General features: G+C 40.0%; 1 pseudogene across 1 annotated transcript; it reads right to left on the bottom strand.

The window, feature by feature from the left end:
- Positions 1-3,236: 3,236 nt before the first annotated feature.
- Positions 3,237-3,585, bottom strand: LOC309857940 (H/ACA ribonucleoprotein complex subunit 3 pseudogene; annotated as a pseudogene). The gene has a single exon. The product of its transcript is annotated as an H/ACA ribonucleoprotein complex subunit 3 pseudogene (transcript).
- Positions 3,586-12,048: the final 8,463 nt, after the last annotated feature.

Genomic DNA, 12,048 nt, shown 5'->3' with positions numbered 1-12,048 from the left:
ATCCGCAGAGGTCGCGCTGGGCGCGCGGGCCATGCCGCTGCAGCCTAGCAGGGGCGCCGCCGCCAGGGCCCCGGGGGCCGGGCATCGCGGCTGGGGGCGGCCTGGGACGGGCGGGGCGACCGGGGCGGGCGCCGCGGTCAGGCGAGCGCGCGGCGGGCGGCGGCGGCCGTGGGTGGGGGCGGGCCAGGGCCCAGGCGCTCATCCCGGCCTGTGCGCGCTGCGTCGTGCGCCCGGCAGCAGCGGCGGCGGCGGCGGCGGCGGCGGGGGCAGTGGCGGCCTGGTGCCCGGGCGCCTGGCTGCGCGGCGGCGGGAGGGTACCCCGCGGCGCTGCGCCCACCGAGCCAGGGCCGTGCCAGGCTGCGCGGGCTGGGGCCGCCGCCGCCGCCGCCGCCGCCGCCGCCGCTGCTCCGCAGGCCCCTCCCTCGCGCCGCCCGCTCCTCCCCATCCAGATTATTTGTTATCTTATGATCCTAATGATATATTTTAAATATATTGACCCACAAGATCTGTTACTTCAGGAATATATATTTGGAAGTTCTCACATTTTTAAATATTACAGTGGCATATACTTTCCCCAAATTCAATTTTTTTAAATATAATTTTTTATTTTTTATAAGCATATAATTTATCCCCAGGGGTACAGGTCTGTGAATCACCAGGTTTACACACTTCACAGCACTCACCAAAGCACATACCCTCCCCAATGTCCATAATCCCACCCCCTTCTCCCAAAGCCCCTCCCCCCAGCAACCCTCAGTTTGTTGTGTGAGATTAAGAGTCACTTATGGTTTGTCTCCCTCCCAATCCCATCTTCTTTCATTTATTCTTCTCGTACCCACTTAAGCCCCCATGTTGCAACACCACTTCCTCATATCAGGGAGATCATATGATAGTTGTCTTTCTCCGCCTGACTTATTTCGCTAAGCATGATACGCTCTAGTTCCATCCATGTTGTCGCAAATGGCAAGATTTCATTTCTTTTGATGGCTGCATAGTATTCCATTGTGTATATATACCACATCTTCTTGATCCATTCATCTGTTGATGGACATCTAGGTTCTTTCCATAGTTTGGCCAATTTGGACATTGCTGCTCTAAACATTGGAGTACACGTGCCCCTTTGGATCACTACGTTTGTATCTTTAGGGTAAATACCCAATAGTGCAATTGCTGGGTCTTTTTGTTTTTCTACATACAGTATCATGCCATCTCCAAATAGTGAATGTTTTACTTTTCCCTTACCAGTTTGGATACCTTTTATATGTTTTTGTTGTCTGATTGCTGCAGGTAGAACTTCCAGTAATATGAAGAATAAAGGTGGTGAATGGACATCCTTGTCTTGTTTCATAGCTTGCCTTTTGCTTTTGTTGTGGTTTTCTCTGCTGCATAGAGCTTTTTCTTTTTTAATTTTTTAGAAAAGATTTTTTTTAAGTAATCTCTATACCCAAAATGAGGCTCAAACCTACAAACCCAAGATCAAGAGTTGCATGCTTTACTGACCAAGCCAGCAAAGCACCCTTGCATAGAGTTTTTTAGTGTGATGCTGTCCCATACATGTATTTTTCATTCATTGCCTTTGTTTTTGGTATTAAAAAAAAAGTCATTGCCAAGACATTAAAGAGTATATAAAATATACTTCTTATATTTTCTTCCATAAATTTTGTTGTTTAAGGTCTTACCTTCAAGTCCTCAATATATTTTGAATTGATTTTTGTGTACTATGAAAGGAGTCTAGTTTCATTCTTTTGCATGTGGATATATAGTTTCCCAAGTATCATTTTTTGAAGAGACCATTTTTCCCTATTTTATATTCTTGATGTTTTGTCAAAAGTTAGTTGACTTTAACTGTATGGGCTTATTTCTAGGATCTCTTTTCTGTTTACTTAAATGCCTGCTTTTATGAACAATACTACACTGTGTGATTACTATAGCTTTATTACTACATATAGTTTAAAATCAGAAAGTATGATGTCTCCAGCTTTGTTCTTTCTCTTGATTGCTTTGGCTATTCACAATCTTTTCACCTCCTTAGTTAAATATATTTTTAAGAATTTTTTGTGTTTGATGTTATTGTTAATGGATTTTTAATTTCTTTTTCAGGTAATTTGTTGTTATTGTATAGAAACACTACTGATATCAGTATGTTGATATTGTATCCTGCAACTTTCCTGAATTTGTTAATTACATCTAACAGTTTTTTGGTGGAATGTTTAGGATTTTCCATATATAAAATCATGTCATCTGCAAATAGACAGAACTTACTTTTTCCTTCTGATTTAGAAAACTTTTAGTTTTTTTTTTCCTTGCCAGATTGCACTGAGTTGGTGTGGTAAGAGTGGGCATCCTTGTCTTGTTCCTGATAGTAGAGGAAAAGCTGTTAAGCTTTTGTCATTCAGTATGAAATATGGGTGCTTATCCAGTATGGCTTTTATTATTATGTTGTGGTATGTTTCTTTATCTAGTTTGTTGAGGGCGTTTATCGTGAATGGATGTTGAATTCTGTCAATTGCTTTTTATGAATCTACTGAGATTATCATATGATTTTTATCTTTTATTCTATTATAGATGTTATATATTATTATTATTATGTCCTTCTTCTTATGATTGTTCTTATTATTATGTTTTTTATTGATTTGTATATATTGAACCAACCCTGTATCACAAGGATGTATCCTGCCTGATCATAGTGTATGGTACTTTTATTGTGATTTGAATTTTGTTTGCTAATATTTATTGTGAATTTTTCATCTATGTTCAGAGAAGATATTGGTCTGTGGTTTTTTGTTTTGTTTTGTTTTGTTTTCCCTTGTAGTGTCTCTTTTTTAAAAAGATTTTATTTATTTATTTGACAGAGAGAGATCACAAGTAGGCAGAGAGGAAGGCAGAGAGAGAGGAGGGGAAGCAGGTTCCCCGCTGAGCAGAGCGCCCAATGCGGGGCTCGATCCCAGAACCCCCGGACCATGACCTGAGCCGAAGACAGAGGCTTTAACCCACTGAGCCACCCAGGCACCCACCTTGTAGTGTCTTTATCTGGCTTTGGTATCAGGACAATGCTGGCCATGGAAAATGAATTTGGGAGTGTTCTTTCCTCTTCAGTTTTTTGGAAGAGTTTGATAAGGATTGATGTTAATGCTTCTTTAATTTTTTTTAGCTTTTTCAAATCATTTTAATAACCTAGCAGTGATTCAAATTAGGGAAAGAAAATTCAAACTTGTTTCCTTAAGAGGGAGGCTACCATAACTGCTCTGCACAAGCACGATCAAGGGAAACGATGAAACCGGATTCCAAACAGCAAGGGTGGTAAGAAGGCTTCAAGGCTCACAGTTTGAAGAGCTTGGTTTGGGAAAGTCTCTGAGGGGTAGCAGAAGAAACGTGAAGCTTAAGAGACCCTCAGAGGACAGGGCGCTGTTGCTGGGTCATGAGCACCTTGAAGCATTTCTTGATGGTGATTCGGTGTCGAGAATATTTGTCATCTGGGGAGAACAGAGCAGGATGCGCCGAGCAGGTCTGTTGTCTCACAGGGTCAAGCTTCTTCAGAGTATAGACTTGGTCTCCCTGCTCATTGAGGTACTACTGGAGAAACATGACAACGCTGAAAGGAGATGTTCCCAATGCTTCTTTAATGTTTGGTAGAATTCAACCAATATAATTATCTGGTGCTGGTCTTCTTGTCATTGAGAGGTTTTTGATTAATGATTCAGTGTCTTTATTCATTCTTGGTGTGTTCATATTTTCTATTTCTTCATGATTCAGTCTTTATAGGTTATATGTTTCTATGAATTTATATATTTCTTTTTGGTTTCCAATTATTGCCATATAATGGTTCATAGTAATCTGTTACGATATTTGTATAGTTGTGGTGTCAGTTATGTCTTCTTTTTCATTCTGATTTTATTTAATTGTTTTTTTCTGTTTGAGTAGAGTTACCACAATGTTCCATTAGTTTCAGGTGTACAATGTCATTCAATTTCTCTATACGTTATGCTATGCTCACCACAAATGTCGCTACCATGTTTTCTTTAAACCACTCAAAAAGGAAAAGATTATTTATTTATTTGAGAGAGAGAGAGAGAGAGAGAGAGAGAGAACCCAAGCCAAGAGAAAGGGGCAGAGGGAGAGAGGGAGGGAGATTCCCTGCTGAGAAGGGACCCAATGCAGGTCTCAGTCCCAGGACCCTGAGATCATGATCTGAGGTGAAGACAGAGGCTTAACTGATCAAGTCACTTTGGTGCTCCTGTAGTTTTCATGTTTAACTATACAATGCATAAAATTCTATTTTCCCTATGCTGTGGCTTTTATTTCCATGACTTATTTGTTCCATAGCTAGAAGTTTATATCTTCCACTCCCCTTCATACGTTTTTGCCCATCCCTTCACTCCTACTGCCCTGGCAGCCATCAGGTTATTCTCTGTATTTATAGGTCTAATTCTGCATTTTTTCTGTTTATTCATTTGAGATTTTTAGATCCCATATATGTCTTTCTCAGTATGACTTAATTCACTGGGCATATTACCATCCAGGTCCATCCATTTTGTTGTATATGACAGGATCTCATCCTTTTTAAGGCTGCATAAAATTCCATTTTCTTTCTTTCCTCCCTCCCTTTCTTTCTTCCTCCCTCCCTTCCTTCCTTCTTCTCTTCCTTCCTCCCTCCCTCCCTCCCTCTCTTTCTTTCTTCCTTCCCTCCTTTCTCCCTTCCTTTCTTTTATGTTTTGTTAGTCACCATGCAGTCCATCATTAGTTTCGATTTGGTGTTCCATGATGCACTGTTTGTGTATAACACCCATTGTCCTCCTTAATACCCATCACCATCCCCTCACCCTCCTCTCCTCTAAAACCCTCAGTTTGTTCCATTTTCTATTTCTTCCCTATCCATTTGTCTACTGATAGAAATGTAGGATGCTTTCATATCTTGGCTATTGTCAATAGTGCTGTAATAAATATAGGGATGTATATGTTCAAAATTAGCATTTTCATTTTCTTGGGTAAATAGTCGTGTAATTACTGGGTCATATGGTATTTCTATTTATAATTTTTTGTGGAACCTCCATATTGTTTTCCACAGTGTCTGTAGCAGCGTGCACTCTCACCAACACTGCACAAGAATTCCTTTTTTTTTTTTTTCACATCCTTGCCAACACTTGGTATTGCTTGTGGTTTTGATTATAGCAATTCTGACAAGTATAAGATGATATGTCATTGTTATTTTGATTTGCATTTCCCTGATGATGAGTGATGTTGAGCATCTTTTCATGATCTTTGGTCATCTGTATGTCTTCTTTGAAAAACTGCTTTTCAAGTCTTTTGCCCATTTTGAAACTGGAATTTTTTTAAGTGTTGAGTTATAGAAGTTCAATATGTATTTTAGATATTAACCATTTATTGGATATGTCTCTTGGAAATATCTTCTCTTATTCTGTAGGTTGTCTTTTTGCTTTGTTTATGGTTTACTTTGCTGTACAAAAGCTCTTTATTTTGATGTAGTCCCATGAGTTTATTTTTGCTTTTGTTTCCCTTGCCCTAGGGAACATATCTAAAACATATCTAAAAAAATGTTGATATGACTGATATCAGAGAAGTAACTGCCTGTGTTTTTTCTAGGATTTTTATGGTTTCAGGTTTCATATCTAGGTCTTTAAGCCATTCTGAGTTTATTTTTGTGTATGGTTTTGGAAGGTGGTCCATTTTTATTCTCTTATATGGCTGTCCTGTTTTCCTATACCATTTATTTAAGAGACTGCCTTTTCCCCATTTTGTAGTCTTGCCTCCTTTAATTGAGCTAATGAGTATAGGCCTATTTCTTAGCTCTCTTCTGTTCCACTGATGTTTTTGTGACAGTACCATAATGTTTTGATTATGGAAATCTGGTATGGTGATATCTCCAGCTTTGTTTTTCTTTCTCAAGATTGCTATGTCTATTTGAGATATTTTGTGACCAAGAAAAAAAAGAGAAAGGACCCAAATAAACAAAAACAGAAATGGAAGAGGAAAAGTAACAACTGATACCACATAAATACAAAGTATTATAAGAGAATACTGTGAAAAATAATATGCCAACAATTTGGAAATGGATAAAATCCTAGGAACATATAATCTTCCAAAACTGGATCAGGAAGGAATAGAAGATCATTTCTGATTTTATTTATTTGAGTCTTCTTCTCTTTTCTTCTAATGTAGCTGAAGTTTTGTTTAGATTTTTTATTCTTGTTTTTTTTTTTTTGAAAGATTTAACTTATTTTACAGAGAGAGATCAGAAGTATACAGAGATGCAGGCAGAGAGAGAGAGAGGGAAGCAGGCTCCATGCCAAGCAGAGAGCCTGATGCTGGACTCGATCCCAGGACCCTGAGATCATGACCTGAGCTGAAGGCAGTGGCCCAACCCACTGAGCCACCCAGGAACCCAGTTTTTTTTTTTTTTTTTACAGAGAAAGATGACAAGCAGGCAGAGAGGCAGTCAGAGAGCAGGGGTGGGGGCAGGGGGGACAGGAGCAGACTCCCTGCTGAGCAGAGGGCTGGATGCAAGGCTTGATCCCAGGACCTTAGGATCATGATCTGAGTGGAAGGCAGATGTCTAACCCACTGAGCCACCGAGGTGCCCCTATTTTAGTTTTGTTAATCTTCTTTATTATATTTCTTGTCTCTGTTTTATTTATTTCTGCTCTGGTATTTACTATTGCCCATTTTACCCCAACATTTATTCACTTGTTGGTTTTCTGTCTGGATGGTTTATCTACTATTGAAAATAGGGTATTAAAGTCTTCCACTCTTATGGTATTGTCTTGTTTCTCTCTTCAGACTTTTTAAAAAAGATTTATTTATTTTTTTAAGATTTTATTTACTTATTTATTTTACAGACAGAGATTACAAGTAGGCAGAGAGGCAGACAGAGAGAGGAGGAAGCAGGCTCCCTGCTGAGCAGACAGCCTGATGCGAGGCTCTATCCCAGGACCTGAGATCATGACCTGAGCTGAAGGCAGAGGCTTTAACCCACTGAGTCACCCAGGTGCCCCAAGATTTATTTATTTTAGAGAGATTGCATGGGGTAGGGGCAAAGGCAGAGGGGACGGGGGTCTTAAGCAGGCTCTGCATTGAGTACAGATCCTGATGCGGGGCTCCATCTCATGACCCTGATCATGACCTATGCCAAAACCCAAATCTGGATGCTCTACCAACTGTGCCAGCCAGGTGCCCCTCTCTTCAGATCTAGTAGTATTTGCTTAATATATTTCAGTGCTCTCATGTTGGATGCATATATGTATTTATGATTGTTGTATCTTCTTGATCAGTAGATTCTTGCATCATTCTATGATGGCCTTCTTTGTCTTTTGTTACTATTTTTGGCTTAAAGTCTCTTTTGACTAATGTAAGTAAAGCTACTCCTGCTCTCTTTTGGTTTCCACTTGCATGGAATATCTTTTTCCATCCATTCACTTTTAGCGTATGTGTATTAAAGCTGAGGTGAGTCTTTTGTAGGAAGCATATATGTGGTTCTTATATATTTTATCTGTTCAGCCACTCTGTGTTTTGTTCCTGGAAGAATTCAGTGCATTTTCATTTACAGTAATTATTGATAGGTAAAGACTTACTTATGCCATCTCATTGTTTCCTAGCTGTTTTATAGTTCCCTTATACTTTTCTTTGTCTTTGACTTCCTTCCTTTCTGAATTGATAATTTTCTATAGTGGAAGCTTTTTTTTTTTAAGAGTTTTATTTATTTATTTGATAGACAGAGAGAGATCACAAGTAGGCAGAGAGGCAGGCAGAGAGAGGGGGGGAAGCAGGCTCCCCGCTGAGCAGAGAGTCCGATGTGGGGCTTGATCCCAGGACCCTGAGATCATGACCTGAGCCGAAGGCAGAGGCTTAAACCACTGTACCACCCAGGTGCCCCAATAGTGGAAGCTTTGATTCTCTTTTACGTATCATTTGTGAATTTATTATAGGTTTCTGCTTTTTGCTTACCATTGGGCTTACAAGAAACTTCTATATGTATAGCAGTCTATTTCATACTGATAACAATTAAACTTCAATCACATGTGAAAACTCTACACTTTTGCTCCCCTTTTGTATTTTTAAGGTCACAGTTTACTTCTTTTTATATTGTGTATCCATTAATAAATCATTGTAGCTGTAGTTTTTAATTTCATTTCATTTTATTTTTTTAGTGCCCCAAAATTCATGGTTTATGCACCATACCCAGTGCTCCAGGCAATACGTAGCTCTAGTTATTTTTAAAAACTTTTGTCCTTTAACTGTTAAACTAGAGTTAAATGGTTAACATACCAGTGTTGTGTATTTATTTGCTTTCATGCTACTAATGATCATACATTCACTTCAGTTTCAAGTACTCCTTTCAGCATTTCTTCTAAGGCAGTTCTAGTGGTAGTGAGCTCCATCAGCTTTTGTTTTTTAGGCTAAGTCTTCATTTTGCCTTCCTTTCTGAAGGCAACTTTGCCAGGTTAAGTATTATTGGTTAGCAGTTTCTTTCTCACAGGATTTTGAATATATCATCCCATTCTCTCCTGGCCTGCAAGGTCCCTGCTCAGAAATCTGCTGTAGCCTTATGCGGCTTACCATGTATGATAGAGTTTTTTCCTCTTCTTGCTTTTGAAATTTCTTTCTTTGTCTTTGATTTAGTGAGTTACATTATAACACATCTTGTAGATCATTTTGGGTTGAAATTTTGTGGTGACTTATTATTACCTTCATTAACTTGGATCTCCAAATCTCTCCTCCCAGGTTTGGGAAGTTCTCAGCCATTATTTCTTTAACTAAGCTCTTTACCACATTTCTCTCTCCTCCTTCTGGGACTCCAGTGATCCTTACATTGTTTTTTGCTTTGTTTTGTTTGGATGGTGCCCCATAATTTTCATAGGTTTTCTTTATTCTTTTTCATTCTTTTCCTTTTTGCTCCCCTATTTGGATAATTTCAGTTAATCTCTCTTTTATGTCACTGATTCCTTATGCTGCTTTGTCAAGTCTGATATTGTAGCTCTCTATTGAACTATTCAGTTACTGTATTCTTCAGGTCCAAAATTTCTCCTTGGTGTTTTTAAAAAATGTTTTCTCGTTTCTGAGCTTTCCATTTTTTTCTTGTATTGTCTTCCCAATTTTGTTGTTTATATGTGTTTTTTTTTTAATAGTTTCCTGAACATCTTTAGAACAACTGTTTTGAATTATTTGTTGTGCAATTCTTGGATCTCCATTTCTTTGGGACCGGTTACAGGACATTTACTCTATTCCTTTGGTGGAGTCATGTTTTCCTAATTTTTTGTGATTTCAATAGCCTTTTGAAGTAGTCACCTGAACTTTATGGCCTGACTTCGGTAATATAGGACTTTGACCTCAGAGGGGGGCATGCTGATGCAGGGCACCAAGTTGGGGTGTGGGTGGCATGGTTCTCTTTGGCTAAGGCCACGAGGGTCCACAGCATTGACAACACTGTTGTCCTTGGTAAGCCTTGAAGGGATCCATAGTGGTTTCAAGGGCACCTGGGGTCCTCAGTGACACTTCCTGGTACAATGGTTAGGGACCAGGCATGTAGTGGTGGTGGCCAGAACTTGTGGTGGCATACTTGGCTGCAGAGTCCAGATGCAGGTGCCTGTGTCATGTCATGTATCAGTTGGGCATGTCATGCAGTGGTGAGGTCATGGAAGGCAGCAAAGGACAGGCCCAGCTACAGGCTCACTGGCATGCACTACTGTGGCTGTTGGGTATTACCATGGGTGTACAGCAATGTAGACTCTTGACAGGATTCAAACCTGGGATGTGTGGGTGCACAGCTGGTGGGGCTAGTGACAGAAGACAGGGCCTAATCCAGGCCCACAAGCAATTATAGAATCCCTGGCTTTTGGTGTGCACCCCTATGCCTCCACAATCATACTCCAAGGCCTGAAAACGTCAGCAGAGGCCAGTGACAATTATCAGGCTTGTCAGGGTTGCAGTGTGCAAGTGCACAGCTAGATAGGCTGGCCCTAAGTGCACACATGTTGGTGGGGTCAGTGTCGGGGGTCTAGACTGGCATCTTACACTTGTGCAACAACAGAGGCCTGGGCTGCCTGCTGGTGCAGTTTCCAGGCTCTTTTCACAGCCAAAGAGGAGAATTAATGGGAAGAGACATTACTTCCATGGAGGCTAAGCTGGCAATTGATTTTTTCACTGGCTAAACCTGCCTGGCTTCTCTGCAGTGGGTCCTGCTATGTGGCTGCTATTAGTAGCTACTGTGTTTCTTCTTGTTCCTAGTCAGCTCTGTATATCTTACTTTTGTTGGTCTCTGGGTGGGGTAAAACTGAATCGGGACCTTTGTGTAGTACCCTGAAAGCCTGGAGAAGCTGGTCACTCACTCTGCTTTTCCTTTTTTGGTAAGTGGAACTCTCTCTGGCTGGGGCCCTTGGCACTGAGCAGTTCCAACTTGAGGGGTGAGATGATGCAGGCAAAATGAAACGTTCTTCTTTTCTTGTGTAATTTTCTCAAGTGTTTTTGCTTTACTGTGTTACTAAAATTTCTTAAGAGGACTCCTGAGCTCTCCCAGAGCCATTTATATTCATGGATAGCTTTCTGATTATTGATCTTTGTGCAGGGATGGAGGTCTCCTACATTGATATTTTGGTGATGTCACTCCCAACTTTCCCAGATTTTTAAATTCAGTCCAAAATTTGTGAATCATTGTGCTATATAGTAACAGAGGGAGAAGTCAAGAACCATGTTTTATTGATCCATAGTTAGCACAATTCCTTATATTGACAGTCATTAAAAATTTACATTATTTACTTATTATCACTGTTACCATTATAATTAATTTTGGAAATTAAAGCTATACTATTTTTATTATTTCCTTTATCAAGCTCTAGAAGGCCATACCACAGTCTGAGGAGTCATCAGTGGCATTGCTGTCCATCAAAGTCAGCTAGCTTATCACCAGACCATCTCAGAAGAGCAAGAGAGGCCCCTGCAGAGCATCTATTTGACTCATGTTGACCCATTAAGAGTACAGTACAAGACTCACAGCATGGGGATGTCTGCTGGAGATCCCACTAAAGTGGAGGCCTTGGCAAACACCATTGGAAGAAATAAGCAACAGGGGACTCCTGCTCTGAAGGTGGGTCAGTAAAAGACAGCAGTGGCCACACCGAATCTGCATTGGGAATAGTGGGCCTCATTAAGCTACACTATTTAAAGATCCTTCCATATTTGCACTATTTAGACAGTGCCAGCAGCATAAACACTAAGAGTTTGAATCTGTCCATTCCAGCAAGACTGGAGGCTTGCAAAGAGTCCCAAGAATTTATCAGGGGAGCTAGGGTTAACAATTTTAGATTTGGGGGGAACCAATGTTCATGTTGTCATTAGATGGTTGAAGCAGTAATCTTACGAAGCTAAATGAAACATTTCTACCATCTATAGGTTCAAGGAAGTCCCTATAGCTCCCAATGGAAGACATGGCCAAAGAATTTGGATAGATCCTTAATTGGACATACTTTTATGAAGGTTTGAAAACAACTCCCATAGGTTATCTAAAGTATTGGTTTGGTCAAAAGAATCTCAAGACTTATTTAAAAATTCTTCAGTTGTAGCACAAAAGTAAAAGGGGAAAGTGCAAAGATCTGAGGTAACAAAGAAATATATTTAAAAAAATCAAATATATGGATATATAGTAGAAAATGAAATTGTAAACTAGATCATACAAGGTGCTTTGTAGACTATCTTTAAAAATTTGTGTTTTAAGTATGATAGGACATCACTCAAAGATTATTTTAAGATTTTATTTATTTATTTGAGAGGGAGAGAGAGAGAGAGAGATCATGAGAGCACAAGCAGAAAGGAGAGTGAGAAGCAGGAAGCCAGAAGTGTGGCTCCATCCCAGGACCCTGGGATCATGACTTGAGCTGAAGTTACACTCTTAATTAACTAAGCCACCCAGTCGCCTGTCATTGAAAGATTTTAAGCAATAGAGTGGCATTATATGAATTTATGTTTTCAAACTTTGCCTTTTGGAACATAAGGAGGCCAGAATGTAAAGTGAAAGATCTTTTAGAAGACAATTGGAATTTT

The sequence above is a fragment of the Mustela nivalis genome (genome assembly GCF_964662115.1).
Source record: "Mustela nivalis genome assembly, contig: HAP1_SCAFFOLD_1585, whole genome shotgun sequence".
NCBI lineage: Eukaryota > Metazoa > Chordata > Mammalia > Carnivora > Mustelidae > Mustela > Mustela nivalis.
This window is presented reverse-complemented; position numbering and strand designations above follow the sequence as displayed.